We start from the raw sequence: 15,587 nt of genomic DNA, 5'->3' as shown, positions 1-15,587 counted from the left end.
ACTGATTGTCTTTCTCCTTAAGATTTGTGGAATAGCTCTCTGAGCTGGGTCATAGTTCACGGTGACATGGTTGAACCAAGAAGTTGGAATCGTTGGTAAATATAGGACCCGCTGTGGGGCCTCCCTCCGGAAAATGGTGAAGAAAATTGAAATCAGCCAGCACTCCAAGTACATTTGCTCTTTTCTGTGGCAAAACCAAGATGCAGAGATGAGCTGTGGGGATCTGGCACTGTGGTTCCTGTATGAAGACAGTAGCGGTGTCTTCATGCAGGAACCACATTGTCTGGACCTACAATACCACTTCCGCTATCAAGGTAAAGAACTGAAGCAATTGAAAGACCAATAGACGCTCCTCTACTCTTTGAGACATCACTAGCCTATAATAAATGGGTTAATTTATGTAACCAAAAAAATTAAAAAGATTTGTGGAAAAACTGAGAAATTGTGTCAATAACTCTACCCCCCTCCTTTTTTAGGAACATATAGGAGGGGTTTATCGACAAGTTCATCATGCTAAATTTTCAGATATCCTTTTATTTTTTTCCCCAGATGGATTCTTGCTCTGTTGCCCAGGCTAGAGTGCAGTGGTGCTATCTTGGCTCACTGCAACCTCCGCCTCCTAAGTTCAAGCAATTCTCCTGCCTCCACCTCCCGAGTAGCTGGGATTACAGGCACGCACCGCCACGCCCAGCTAATTTTTGTATTTTTAGAAATTTTTAGAAAATTCTGTATTTTTGTATTTTTAGAGACAGGGTTTCACTGTGTTGGCCAGACTGGTCTCGAACTCCTGACCTCATGATCCGCCCACCTCGACCTCCCAAAGTGCTGGGATTACAGGTGTGAGCCACCACGCCCAGCCTTAGATGTCCTTTTAATTTTGAAGGTATTAAGCTTTTATTTGCAGGAAAAGTGCTTTTTCTTTTTAGAATGAGATGTAAAGTCAATGTTTGATGATAGAGTTAACATTTTCTCAATATTTCCACTATAACTCCAGACCCAGCAGCTAAATTGGAATATGTTTCTGTATTTTTCACTTTCTTATTCCTTTTTCTTCTAATAATAAAGCAATCTATTTGAGAGCAATTTATACTAGTTTGATTAATATATCATAGTTCACACACACGTCACACACACAACACACATGATGGTGTTTTCCCAAAAACATACCTAAAGCTCTTCAGTGTATCCCAGTTGAAAATTATGAGTTTTTTAAATCACCGAATGAAATTCTCCTTTACTTCATTTCATAAGTCACGGATAGTTGTGATAACCTAAAATTAGGCTGTACAATGTTACCTGTCCAACAAAGGAACCTAGGAGTTCCAGTGACTGCAGTCACCCTTCCCCCCTGCCCTTCTCTTCATCAGCAGTTAAAGTGTCTGTATTCCTGGATAAGGATCAGTGTGGTACACTGATATTTTCCATGAGATTCTACGGTAATATATTGCATGTTTTTAAAATGCTGCTTGTGACTCTCAAAACTGTTTCACAAACTTCTAATTGGCTGCAATTACCAATTTGAAAGTTAGTTCGGTCTCTTCCAGTAGAGACTGAGCAGGTGATGAGAAAGTAATTTTGTTACTGGGGACTAGGAATAGAGCACACCTACTTATGCATTTCCATGTAAATTTGGAAAATCCAAAATGCTTTTGTTGGGTAGTGGGGGCCCTTCAAGGAAGCTGAGAAGAGGTCAAAGTCAATTCCTGCAGAATACAAAGTCAAAATACCTTTAATATTATTTAACTGTAATGCTGTAAGGTCAGATCAGGCACTCTTGTTTTGTTTAGCAAATAAATAAATACATAATAAAATACCCTGTGAGATCAAGTTACTCATCCCTTCTTGACAACATTTAAGTTTAAAGACCAAAATGCCCTGTGAAGATCCAAAGGAAGAGTATCAGAGAGAAAGAAAAGCAAGCACAAAGCCTATGGAGGGAGTGATTTGGTGAGTTGGAAGAAAGGTGAGGGTGACCAAAGTGCAGTGAGCAGGGTGGGCAAAGATGGAATCTGAGAGGGAGCGAAGGGCCAGGTCATGGAATGGCACAGATTGGATCTGGCCAGGTATGGTGGCTCACACCTATAATCCTAGCGCTTTGGAAGGCCGAGGCAGGAGGATCACTTGAGCCCTGAAGTTCGAAACCAGACTGAGCAACATAATGAGACCTGTCTCTAAAAATAAAAAAATTAGCCAGGCTTGGTGGCACACACCTGTAGTCCCAGCTACTCAGGAGGCTGAGGTGGGAGGATTGCTTGAGCCCAGGAGGTTGAGGCTACAATGAGCTGTGATCGTAACATTGCAATCCAGTCTGGGCAACAGAGCAAGACCCTGTCTCAAAAACAAAAACAAAAACAAAAAGTTTGGATCTTACTGTAAATGAAACGAGAAGCCATTGGGAAAATTTTCAGTAGAAAAGTGACATGATCTTACAACAAACACATTTCAAGAAAGTAGGAGTAGCCAACTAACTGTTGAATGCTACCAAGAATTCTAGTAAGATGAGAGCAGAGAGATTGGTAACCTTAATGAGCTTTTTATTTTTAATTTTCACTTCAGGCAAAGAAGGTTGAATTAATCATATTTCACAGTTTGTGGCACATTATCATCATCAGTCTTTTTCTCTCTCTTTGAAATTCCTCTTTATTTCCATTCATTGCCTCCAATGGCAAAAATTCTACAATTTCAACTTTTTTTTTTTTTTTTTTTTGAGACAGAGTCTCACTCTGTCGCCCAGGCTGCAGTGCAGTGGCGCAATCTTGGCCCACTGCAACCTCTGCCTCCTTGGTTCAAGCGATTCTCCTGCCTCAGACTCCCGAGTAGCTGGGATTATAGGCATTTGCCACCATGCCTGGCTAATTTTTGTATTTTTAGTAGAGATGAGTTTTTGCCATGTTGACCAGGCTGGTCTTGAACTCCTAACCTCAGGTGATCCGCCCACCTCGGCCTCTCAAAGTGCTGGAATTACAGATGTGAGCCTCCGTGCCCGGCCAATTTTAACTTTTTGTATGTGACCTTGTATATATTATTATTTTACATGTATATATTTTAAATTTGTAAGTTTGTTATTGTGTTATATATCTCATTCTGTTTCCTTTTTTGCTCAACACCATATTTTGAATATCCACTCATGCTGCTGTGTATAATATATTCAGTTTACAACTTTTTTTTTTTTTTTACAACTTTTGAGTAGTAATCTGCAATTGCATATTTTGCCTGTTTACTTCCTCAGTGATGGATGCTTGGATTGCCTCCAACTACCCCCTAGCCCCACCACCACCACAGTGCAACTATGAACATCCTCAGTCATGTGCTCTTTGAGTCTATATGAGAATTTACTTCGGACACAGACCCAGGAAAGAACCATTGGATCTTCAGGCATGTGTACACATTAAGAGACTATTCTCCAAAATGGTCATGCCAGTGGTGTTAGGGTTCCTGTATCACCTCCTCTTCTCCCACCGTATTGCTACAAATAAATACGGTTTAATTTCTGCCATTCATTATTATTTTAATTTGCACTGCTCTGATGACTAAGGAATTTGAGCATCTCTTCATATATCTGCTAGTCTTTTAAGTTTCTTCCTGTGTAAATTGCCTGTTTATAATCATTATTCATATTTCCATTATGGTTCCTGTCTTTTTCTGGTTGAATATGCAAGGATCTCAAATCAGTGAGGAAAGTTTAGATTATTCAATAAATGGTTTAAGACAAACAGATAATTATCTAGACTAGAATAAAATTGTATCTCACACCTTACAAAAGGATAAATTTCTAGTGAATAAATGTTTTAAATATAAAAAAGAAGTCATAATATTTCTAGAAGAAATTGGCTGAGATTAAAAAAACATAGACTAAGAAAGGCCTTTCCAAGTATGATTGATAATTTCAACAGCTTAAACAGCATTAATCAAAAGACTAATGATGAAACTGGAAAAAAAATTTACAATACATTTCACAAAGAGTAAATTTCCCTAATCTATAAAGAACTCCTACAGATCATAGAAACAACAATAACCTCTTAGAAAAAATGGCAAAAGATATGAACAAATAGTTCACAGGAAGGGAAATATAAGGCTCTTAAACCAATGAAATATGTTCAACCTAACTCAATTGCCGAACCAAATAATATGTGTATTTCCAACTTTGATAAATTGCCTTCCATAGAAAGTACTGATTTATATTCCACTGGCAATACATGAGGGTCTCTATTTCTCAATATCCTTGGCAACTTATGTTATCGAATGTTTTAATCTTTGCCAAAAACTAATAAATTTCTTTCTTTCTTTTTTTTTTTTTTTTTTGTTGAGACGGAGTCTCGCTCTGTCGCCCGGGCTGGAGTGCAGTGGCCGGATCTCAGCTCACTGCAAGCTCTGCCTCCCAGGTTTACGCCATTCTCCTGCCTCAGCTTCCCAAGTAGCTGGGACTACAGGCGCCCGCCACCTCGCCCGGCTAGTTTTTTGTATTTTTTTTTAGTAGAGACGGGGTTTCATTGTGTTAGCCAGGATGGTCTCCATCTCCTGACCTTGTGATCCGCCCGTCTCAGCCTCCCAAAGTGCTGGGATTACAGGCTTGAGCCACCGCACCCGGCCGGCATAAATTTCAAAAAATGATTTTGTTGTACATTTCTCTTATTTTGAGTAAATCCATGCAATCAAATTCTATGCAATCTTTTAAAAAGTTGATTACCAAAATCTATTCTTAAGTGAAAAAAGGAATATGCAGACTATTATTTAATATACTACCATTAGGATAGAAGGAGGAACATTTTGTTAAAAGGGAGAACTACTGTATTATTTGTATATGCATGTATGTATGTGTATGTATATAAGAATTTATTTTTAAAAATCTCTTCATGTATATTCACAACACTGAGAACTGATCTCAAAAGGGATATTACGTGGCCCAGTTTTAGAAACAGAAGACAGACCCACAGATTTAACTATGGAGACAGCCCAGCTGTGCTTGTTTAGCCTTGGGGCAAACTCTCATAGCAGCACATTTGCATCTTTTAAAATTTTTAGGCAGGCGCAGTGGCTCATGCCTGTAATCCCCATACTTTGGGAGGCCAAGACAGGAGGATCACCTGTGGTCAGGAGTTCGAGACCAGCCTGGCCAATATGGTGAAACCCCATAACTAGTTAATACACAAAAAAAATAAAAATAAAAATAAAAAAACTTCGTGCTGTGGCTCACGTCTGTAATCCCAGCACTTTGGGAGGCTGAGGCAGGTGGATCACGAGGTCAGGAGATTGAGACCATCCTGGCTAACACGATGAAACCCCATCTCTACTAAAAATACAAAAAATTCGCCGAGCATGGTGGTGGGCACCTGTAGTTCCAGCTACTCAGGAGGCTGAGGTAGGAGAATGGCATGAACCTGGGAGGTGGAGCTGGCAGTGAGCCGAGATTGCATCACTGCACTACAGCCTGGGTGACAGAGTGAGACTTCATCTCAAAAAAAAAAAAAAAAAAAAAAAAAAAAAGCCTGGCATGGTGGCTTACACCTGTAGTCCCAGCTACTTGGGAGACTGAGGCAGGAGAATTGGTTGGGTGGAGATTGTACCCTCCAGGCCTGGGTGACACAGTGAGACTCTGTCTGAAAAAAAAAAATTAATTAAGGGATTCTAGACATACAGAAAGATGCACACCACTTGGTGAATTTTACCCTTTGCACACATTCCTTTAACCACTATCCATTCAAGATGTATAAGATTTCCATCACTTCTAAAGGTCCATCTTTCCCCTTTCTGTTCCATATGCTCCCAGAGGTAACCTCCAGTCTGACATCCATCACCACAGATAAGTTTTGCCTGTTCTTGAACCTTATGTGCATGGAATCATTGCAGTATGTATTTATATATTATGTCTGGCTTCTTTCTCTCAACACAATGGTTTTGAATTCATCCATGTTACTGCATATCATCAGTCGTTTATCCTTTTTCCTGCTGTATAGTATTCCATTTATGAATATATCACCATTTGTTTATACTGTGAACTTATAATGGACATTTTATGTACTATTCGGGTTTTATGCTTATAAAGTATAATAATTTTGTTTTTTAATTAATGTTGAACAGTTCCCTCGAGCAAAACTTGTTTTGTTGCAAATTGTGCTGGAATTAGTGAAATAATAAATTAATAGTAGATTTAGTCCTTTTTGTTTGTTTGTTTTGTTTTGTTTTGAGATGGAGTTTCACTCTTGTCACCCAGGCTGGAGTGCAATGGCGCGATCTTGGCTCACTGCAACCTCCGCCTCCCAGGTTCAAGTGATTCTCCTGCCTCAGCCTCCCCAGTAGCTGAGATTACAGGTGGCTGCCACCACGCCCACCTATCTTTTTTTTTTTTTTTGTATATTTAGTGGAGACAGAGTTTCACCATGTTGGCCAGGCTGGTCTTGAACTCTTGACCTCAGGTGATCCACCTGCTTCAGCCTCCCAAAGTGCTGGGATTACAGGCATGGGCCACCGCACCCAGCCGATTTAGTCTTGAATAGGTTCATGAGGTTGTAACCATGGGTCAAAGCTGTGGGAATTTCACTGCAGAAGCAGGAGGACTAAAAGATTCCATGTGAAATTCACTCAGAGGCTTGAGATTTAAAAAAGCTTTGAGAGTGATTTGGCATAGCAGGGGTAACATTTTTCAGCTCTTCCAATATATAAATGCAACATGGAAATTCAGAGGAGGGAGAAATCAATGAAATTTAGAATAGTCAGGGAAAATTTGGTGGAGGAAACAGGGACTTGACGAGAATATGGATAAATAGAAAAGGTCAGGCATGGCCAGGCACAGTGGCTCACACCTGTAATCCCAGCACTTTGGGAGGGCGAGGCTGGTGGATTACCTGAGGTCAGGAGTTTGAGACCAGCCTGGCCAACATGGTGAAACCTCGCCTCTACTAAAAATACAAAAATTAGCTGGGCATAGTGGCACATGCCTGTAGTCCCAGCTACTCAGGAGGCTGAGGCAGGAGAATTGCTTGAACATAGGAGGCGGAGTTGCAGTGAGCTGAGACAATGCCACTGCACTCCAGCCTGGGTGACAGAGCGAGACTCTCTCAAAAAAAAAAAAAAAAAAAAAAAAAAGAGAAAGAAAGAAAAAGGCAGGCATGACTATAGTGTTAGAGATGAACTCTAACAGCCTGGGAAGGTGGAGTGAGCTGCCCTGACAGCACAGAGCCAGAAGAGGGGCAGTGGGAATTAGAACTGAAGAATATGTTAGAATTTTTGGTTACATGCACTATAAATCAACTTAAGCTAGTTTAAACAGAAGAGTTTGTACAGCAGAGGTCGGGATAACTCCCAGAATCCAAGGGAAGGATTGCAGTCAGGTCCCAAGAAGATGGAACCAGAATCAGGAACTAAAAAGTCACATGGATTCCAGGCAATTTTGTCTCTGTCTCATTTATGTATCTCAGATCTACTTCATTCTGTTCCCCTTTCTGTGGATTAGTTTTCTCCACTCCCCAAGTTACATGGTTAAAAATATGGCCTTGTTATAATTAGCAATTTTTAAAAATACCTTCTTTACTGAAGAGACCAGTCCAGACTAAGACTGGAAACCCTTACACCTACCTCCAAAATTCTAGGGAAGGATCTGTGATTGACCTATTTTGGGACAGGTGCTCATCCCTAGGTCAAACAACTGTGAGGAAAGGTATGGCTACCAGGAGCTTCTGATTAGGTGGAAGTGGCATAGGGGGCAGGATGCCACTCCAAGAAAGGGTAAGGGGCCTGTCAGGCAATCCACCTGATGTTTACAACATGAGATAGCAGAACAAAACAATGCAGGATGGGCAGGGCGCAGTGGCTCACGCCTGTAATCCCAGCACTTTGGGAGGCCAAGGAGGGCAGATCACTAGAGGTCAGGAGTTCTAGACCAGACTAGCCAACTAAAACTACAAAAGAAAATTAGCCGGGCCTGGTGGCAGGCACCTGTAATTCCAGCAACTCGGGAGACTGAGGCAGGAGAATTGCTTGAACCCCGGGGGTGGAGGTTGCAGTGAGCCAAGATTCCATTGCACTCCAGCCTGGGGGACAGAGCGAACCTCTGTTTCAAAAAGAAAAAAAAAGGGCCAGGTGCAGTGGCTCATGCTTGTAATCCCAACACTTTGGGAGGCCAAGGCAGGCGGATCACGAGGTCAGGAGTGTGAGACCAGCCTGGCCAACATGGTGAAATCCTGTCTCTACTAAAAATACAAAAATTAGCCAGGCATGGTGGCAAACACCTATAATCCCAGCTACTCGGGAGGCTGAGGCAGGAGAATGGCTTGAACCTGGGAGGCAGAGGTTGCAGTGAGCCAAGATTGCGCCACTGCACTCCAGCCTGGGCGACAGAGCGAGACTCCATCTCAAAAAAAAAAAAAGAAAAAAAAAGATGCAGGATGCTTTGTTGTAAAAAATGTGAATTACAGTGATGGTTTATCCATAAAAAAGGATAACAAAACTGGTTTCAGAAAGGACAGAAAATCCAGACCAGTTACTACAGAAGAAATCAAGAATGTTGCCCTGTATTCCCAGCACTTTGGGAGGCCAAGGCAGGAGGATTGCTTGAGGCCAGGAGTTCAAGAGCAATCTGGGCAACATAGCAAGACCCTGTCTCTACAAAAAAAAAATTTTTAACTATCCAGGCATGGTGGTGCATGCCTGTAGTCCTAACTACCTGGGAGTCTGAGGTGGGAGGATCACTTGAGCCCAGGAGTTCAAGGCTGCCGTGAGCCGTGATCATGCCTCAGCACTCCAGCCTGGGCGACAGAGTGAGATCCTGTCTCAAAGACAAAACAAAACAAAACAAAACAAAAAAACTAGGACCAGACAGTTTCATAGAGGAATCCAACAAAGCACTTATAGAAAAATAGGTTTAATATTATTTAAAGTAATATAGCATACATAATAGGAGAAAAATTTCCAACTTCTTATCATGACTCAAGCAAAACAGATTCCAATTCTGGCAAAGACTATAACCACAAAACAAAACAAAAAAAATAGACATTTATCTATAATACTATACAGAGGCACTACTTTTCATCTTTTAGGTTGACACATTTTAAAAATGGCTAATACTATGTTGCTGAACATGTGAGGAAACAATCGGTTCCATTCATTGCTGGTGGAGATGGAAATTGGCAAAATCTTTTATATATGGCATATCAGCAATATCTGTCAAAATTATTAATGTTCATAGTCTGTAACCAGGATTTTCCACTTCTGTGAATTTATCTAAGATCTATAATATTTTGTATGTTTTCATTTCTTTTGCTTGTTTTAAAGGCTCTTCTGTTTTATTGGTTTACCTTTTTTTCAAAGAACCAGCTCTTTCACTTATTTATTGGTAGTACAGTTTTTTCTATTCATAAATTCATTAATTTCATTTTTCTTTGTGGATTCCTTATTTTTATTTCAATTATGTTTTTATAACTTCTTGATAAGATCCTTAAGTCACTCATCTTTTTGTTTGTTTATTAATATAAAAATTAAAGACCTTGTTTTCTGAGCTTTAACTCTAGTCCAGTTTGGATTGTCTTTTACCCAGAACTTAAAAAGGTAGTTTTTGTTTGCTAACTGTTTGTTTCTTTCGTTGATTGGTTGGTTCGTTCATTTATTTTTTTCTTTTTAAATTTTAGGTGGCAGAGTTCTTAAGCTTTTTTGTTTTTACTATTAACTTCTGCTTTTAGGGCATTGTGATTAGAAACTATCTGCAGTGGTTCTACTTTTGAGACCTTATTGAAAAAAGTCTCTGGCCTAGTGGTTAAGAGCACAGATTGGGAGTCAGGCTGCCTGGGTTAAACTCCAGCTCTGCTGCTCACTAGCATGCTCTCTGCAATCTTGGCAAAAGTGATGTAACCATTCTGTGCCTTAGTCTCCTCATCCGCAAAATGGGAATCATAATATATGTACTTTTCAAAGTTGTTGGAATTAAGTGAGTTAACATACATGAATTGCTTAGAAGGATGGCTGGGGTATAGTAAGCACCCGTGTAAGTGTTTAGTGTTGTTTTCTTTGTGACCTAAGGTACAGTCAGTTTTATTGAACATGCTATGGATCCTATTCTTTGTTTTCAAGGCGTAAGCTATATTTACAATCTATTCTTTATTATTTGTGATATTTAGATTGCCTATAAGCTTTACTCCTTTTTCATGTCAACTCTCATGACCTGTAATCTTCCGTTTCTACTGTCCTTGTGACTCTTACCATTTTTGTTTTTGAATATTGATGCCAGTTTCTTTGCTGCATATTCATAACTGTTATATCTTCATTGAGAAATGGATCCTTTATCATTCAAAGTGTGTTTCTTTGACTTGCTTAATGATTTTGACCTGGATTCAACCTTGTTTGATTGTGACACCTGCTCTCTTTTTATTTGCATTTGCCTAATTGTACTAGTGCCCATCTTTTTATTATCAACCTTTATGCATCACTTTGTTCTGAGTAGAAGTAACAGCACAGAGTTAGATTTTGCTTTGTGGTCCAATCTGCCAATCTTTTTCTTTTAATAGGTGAGTTAAGCCTATTTGCATTTTTGACACCAGAGGTATGTTTGAGCATACATCTATCACATTATTTTATGTCATTCTCTCTCCTTTAAACCTTAAAAAAAAATCCTCCATGAGTTTATCCATTTGCTTTATTTTGTGTATGTTACTTCCAACAATTTGGAAGGTTTATATTTTTGTTCTAGCATTTATCCTTCATGTTACAAACAATCCAATTATATTCTTTTTGTTATTTTAAAATGTACAATTACATTATTATTAATTTTTTTGAGACAGGGTCTTACTCTATGCCCTTAACCTTTAATTTTTGGAAACACATCTATCATTTCACACTATAATTCAATTATGAAATTAGTGGTTTTTTCCTACATTTTGTGTTTAACTTGGTATTGCAAAATACACTCAGTCCTACTATTTGATTTATCTTAAATGTATTAAGTTGGTGCAAAAGTCATTGCATTTTTTGTCAGTGAAAGTAATGGCAAAAACCGCAATTACTTTTGCACCGAGCTAGTATCAATGTACTAATACTACTTTCTACCTTTCTATCCAATATGGTTTGGATCTGCGTCCCCACCCAAATCTCATGTTGAAATGTCATCCCTACTGCTGGAGGTAGGGCATGAAGGGAGGTGACTGGCTCATGGGGACTGAGTTCTCATGAATGGTTAACATCATCCCCTGCTTGGCACTGTGTGGTGACTGAGTTCTCACAAGATCTGGTTGTTTAAATGTGTATGCCACCTCCCCTGCTTCTCTTCCTCCTGCTGTGGCCATATCAGATGAGCCTGCTTCCCCCTTCCCCCTTCGCCTTCCACCATAATTGTAAGTTTTCTGAGGGTTCCTCGGAAGTCCAGCAGATGCTGCCTTCCTCTACAGCCTGCAGAATCGTGAGCCAATTAAACCTCTTTTCTTTATAAATTACCCAGTCTCAGGTATTTCTTTATAGCAATGTGAGAACAGACTAATACACTGTCAGAGTAAAATGTTTGGTGATAGCTTTCCTATACATGAATATCCTAGTTATCTATTTTCTATTAATATTCTGTCCACCATGTGATTTTTTTGTTCCTTTCCGTTTTTTTTTTTTTTTTTTCCTCTTCTGTTAATTTTCTATAGACTCTCAGCTGTGTTGTCTGTGTGGTTGCTCTTCTTTAAGGAAGAGTTTTCCTGGACCAGCTATTCTGATGAATATACATGTAGGGGGACCCCACAGCCATGTGCCCACCTATTTAGCAGGCATTTACCTGACTCCAAATTTTGCATTGACTCTTCTCCATCTTATTTGATGAGCAGCTGTGGAACTGTTCACAATGATGTCTTCTCTTCTGCAGGGCAAAGTGCTTCCTACAAATACGGCTTGTCTCTTTGATTCTTTGCTTTGCTCAGCTTCCTCTGCTTCTCAGAACTAAATATGAGAGTTTCCGTCTAAATGCATTGCATTTATCATACTGCAATGAAATATGAGGATCTGGTGCCCACACACTCTCTCTCACACACACATACCCCCCACACATGGATAGTTCCTATCTCCCCATCCTCCTAATACAGTTGGGTCAATTTTTGGTTGAATGAGTGTTCAGTTTTAGGACCAAATAAATAGTTTTTATGACTGATCCATGAAGTATCTTTTTTTTTTTTTTTTGAGACGGAGTCTCGCTCTGTCGCCCGGGCTGGAGTGCAGTGGCCGGATCTCAGCACACTGCAAGCTCCGCCTCCCGGGTTCCCGCCATTCTCCTGCCTCAGCCTCCCAAGTAACTGGGACTACAGGCGCCCGCCATCTCGCCCGGCTAGTTTTTTGTATTTTTTAGTAGAGATGGGGTTTCACCGTGTTCGCCAGGATGGTCTCGATCTTCTGACCTCGTGATCCACCCGTCTCGGCCTCCCAAAGTGCTGGGATTACAGGCTTGAGCCACCGCGCCCGGCCGAAGTATCTTATTAATACTTTTCCTTTCTTGTACACCTTCTAATTGTCTTCTCATTTGCTTAGTTTTCTATGTAACTCATCTCCGAATTCTCACAGTGTTAATAAACATGTTATTGATGTGTTGATAAATGAGGTATTTGTGTATTTAATCTTGCTTGAGCCTATCTTGGAGCCTTCTGACCTGCTTCTGACCTGTCTTGAAATATGTCCCCACCATTAGTCAGAGTATTCCCTTCATCTCTCTCTCTTTTTTTTTTTTTTTTTTGAGACACAGTCTCGTTCTGTCACCCAGGCTGGAGTGCAGTGGCACGATCTCAGCTCACTGTGACCTCCACCTCCCTGGTTCAAGTGATTCTTCTGTCTCAGCCTTCTGAGTAGCTGGGACTACAGGCACGTGCCACCACGCTCGGCTAATTTTTGTATTTTTTGTTAGTAGAGATGGAGTTTCACCATATTGGCCAGTCTGGCCTCAAACTCCTGACTTCATGATCTGCCCGCCTTGGCCTCCCAAAGTGCTGGGATTACAGGTGTGAGCCACTGCGCCCAGCCCCCTTCATCTCTCTTGTACTCAAGTTGGAGCCCTTGTTTCTTATACCACCATGTCTTTTTCCCTGAATTTGTTCCCGTATTTTTGAGGGAGTACATTATTCAGCAAATAATTTTATGCTATATACATGTCTGAAAAGATATTTGTTCTACTACATATTTGAATGACAGTTTTTAGTTGGAAATATATTTTCCTCAGAATTCTTAAGGCATCACATCATTATTTTAGTGTCCAGAGTTGCTACTAAGAAGTCTGATGTCGGCCAGGCACGGTGGCTCATGCCTGTAATCCCAGAACTTTGGGAGGCTGAGGCAGGTAGATCACCTGAGGTCAGGAGTTCAAGACCAGGCTGTCCAACATGGTGAAACCCTGTCTCTACTAAAAATACAAAAAACTAGCCAGGCGTGGTGGTGGGTGCCTGTAATCCCTGCTACTCAGGAGGTTGAGGCAGGAGAATCGCTTGAATCCGGGAGACGGAGGTTGCAGTGAGCCGAGCTCATGCCATTGCACTCCAGCCTGGGCAACAAGAACAAAACGTCTCAAAAAAAAAAAAAAAAAAGTCCGATGTTGTTTGTCGATGTGATTTTTGATTGTTTGCAGCTTGTGCCCACCTCCCCCAATGATTGAGTTCTCTTTGTCTCTGGTGTTCCTATAATTTTCTTTTTCAATTTCATTGACACCCTGGAATGATACCCAGGTCTAATTCTAGTCTCTGGTTAGTAGTTGTGACCATGGAGAGTGAGCACTACTGAGATTGGAAAAAATAAACCTGAGATTTAAAAAATAGCTTTACTGTTTGTTTTTTTTAATTTTTTATATATTTAGGGAGTATAAGTACAGGTTTCTTTTTTATAATGTTTAATTTTTGTGGGTACATAGTAGGTATATATATTTATGGGGCACATGATATCTCATACACAGGGATACAATGTGTAATAATCACATCAGGGTAAATGGGGATAGTCATCACCTTGAGCATTTATCCTTCATGTTAAAAACAATCCAGTTATATTTTTTGTTATTTTAAAAATGTACAACTAAATTATCATTATTCTTTTTTTATTTTTTGAGACAGGGTCTTGCTCTATTGCCCAGGCTGGAGTGTAGTAATATGATCACAGCTCACTGTAGTCTTGAACTCCAGGGCTCAAGGGATCCTCCTGTTTGTCTTCTGAGTAGCTGGAACTACAGCCCTGCAACGCTGTGCCTGGCTATTTTTATTTTTAGCATCTGTTGTGCTATCAAACACTAGACCTTATTCATTCTTTCTATTTTCTTGTACCCATTAACCACCCCCACAGCATGCCCCACCCATATCCTTTCTAGCCTCTAGTAAACCATCATTCTACTCTCTATCTCCATGAGTTCAAGTGTTTTAACTTCTAGCTCCCACAAATAAGTAAGAACATGTGAAGTTTGTCTTCCTGTGCCTGGCTTATTTCACTTAACATGATGACCTCCAGTTCCATCCGTGCTGTTGTAAATGACAGGATCTCATTCTTTTTAAGGCTAAATTGTCCTCTATTGTGCGTATGTACCACATTTTCTTTATCCATTTGTCTGCTGATGGACACTTAGGCTGCTTTCAAATTTCGGCTATTGTAAATAGTGCTTCAATTAACAGAAGTGTGCAGATGTCTCTTTGATAAACTGATTTCCTTTCTTTTGGGCATATACCTAGCAGTGAGATTGCTGGATCACATGGTCATCCTATTTTTAGTATTTTGAGGAACTTCCAAACTGTTCTCCATAGTGGTTGTGATAATTTACATTCCCACCAACAGTGTACGAGGGTCCTTTTTCTCCATATCCTCTCCAGCATTCGTTGTTGCCTGTCTTTTGCATAAAAGCCACTTTAAGGGGGTGAGATGATCTCTCACTCTAATTTTAATTTGCATTTCTCTGATGATCAATGATGTTGAGCACCTTTTCTTATACCCATTGGTCATTTGTATGTCTTCTTTTCAGAAATATCTATTCAGATCTTTTGCCCATTTTCAAATTGGATTATTACTTTTTTTCCTATCGAGTTGTTTGAGCGCCTTCTTTTTTTTTTTTTTTTTTTTTTTTTGAGATGGAGTCACGCTCTGTTGCCCAGGCTAGAGTGCAGTGGCACCATCTTGGCTCACTGCAACCTCTGCCTCCCAGGTGCAAGTGATTCTTCTGCCTCAGCCTCCCGAGTAGCTGGGACTATAGGCATGTGCCACCACCCCCCGCTAATTTTTGTATTTTTAGTAGATACGGGTAAGGGAGGAGACCACCCCTCATATTGTCTTATGCCCAATTTCTGCCTCCAAAGAAAGAAGATGTAAAAACTAAAAGGCAGAAGTGAAATCCACAAGCAGACAGCCCGGTGCCACACCCTGGGCCTGGTAGTTAAAGACTAATCCCTGACCTAATCAGTTATGTTATCTATAGATTACAGACATTGTATAGAAAAGCACTGTGAAAATCCCTGTCCTATTCTGTTTTGTTCTAATTACCAGTGCATGCAGCCCCCAGTCATGTACCTCCAGCTTGCTCAATTGATCACGACCCTCTCATGCGGAGCCCCATTAGAGTTGTGAGCCCTTAAAAGGAACAGGAATTGCTCACTCAGGGAGCTCGGCTCTTGAGACAGGAC

At 40.3% G+C, this 15,587-nt stretch overlaps 1 non-coding gene across 1 annotated transcript; it reads left to right on the top strand.

Moving 5' to 3' along the window:
* The first annotated feature begins 229 nt into the window (after positions 1-229).
* MIR7186 (microRNA mir-7186) lies at positions 230-281 on the top strand. The gene has a single exon (NR_128370.2). It is a non-coding gene; the product is annotated as a microRNA mir-7186 (primary transcript).
* The last annotated feature ends 15,306 nt before the right edge of the window (positions 282-15,587 follow it).

This window comes from Macaca mulatta, chromosome 3 (genome assembly GCF_049350105.2).
Source record: "Macaca mulatta isolate MMU2019108-1 chromosome 3, T2T-MMU8v2.0, whole genome shotgun sequence".
In the NCBI taxonomy this organism is placed as follows: domain Eukaryota; kingdom Metazoa; phylum Chordata; class Mammalia; order Primates; family Cercopithecidae; genus Macaca; species Macaca mulatta.
Note: the sequence above shows the minus strand (reverse complement) of the source record. Positions and strands in the feature narration are given on the sequence as shown.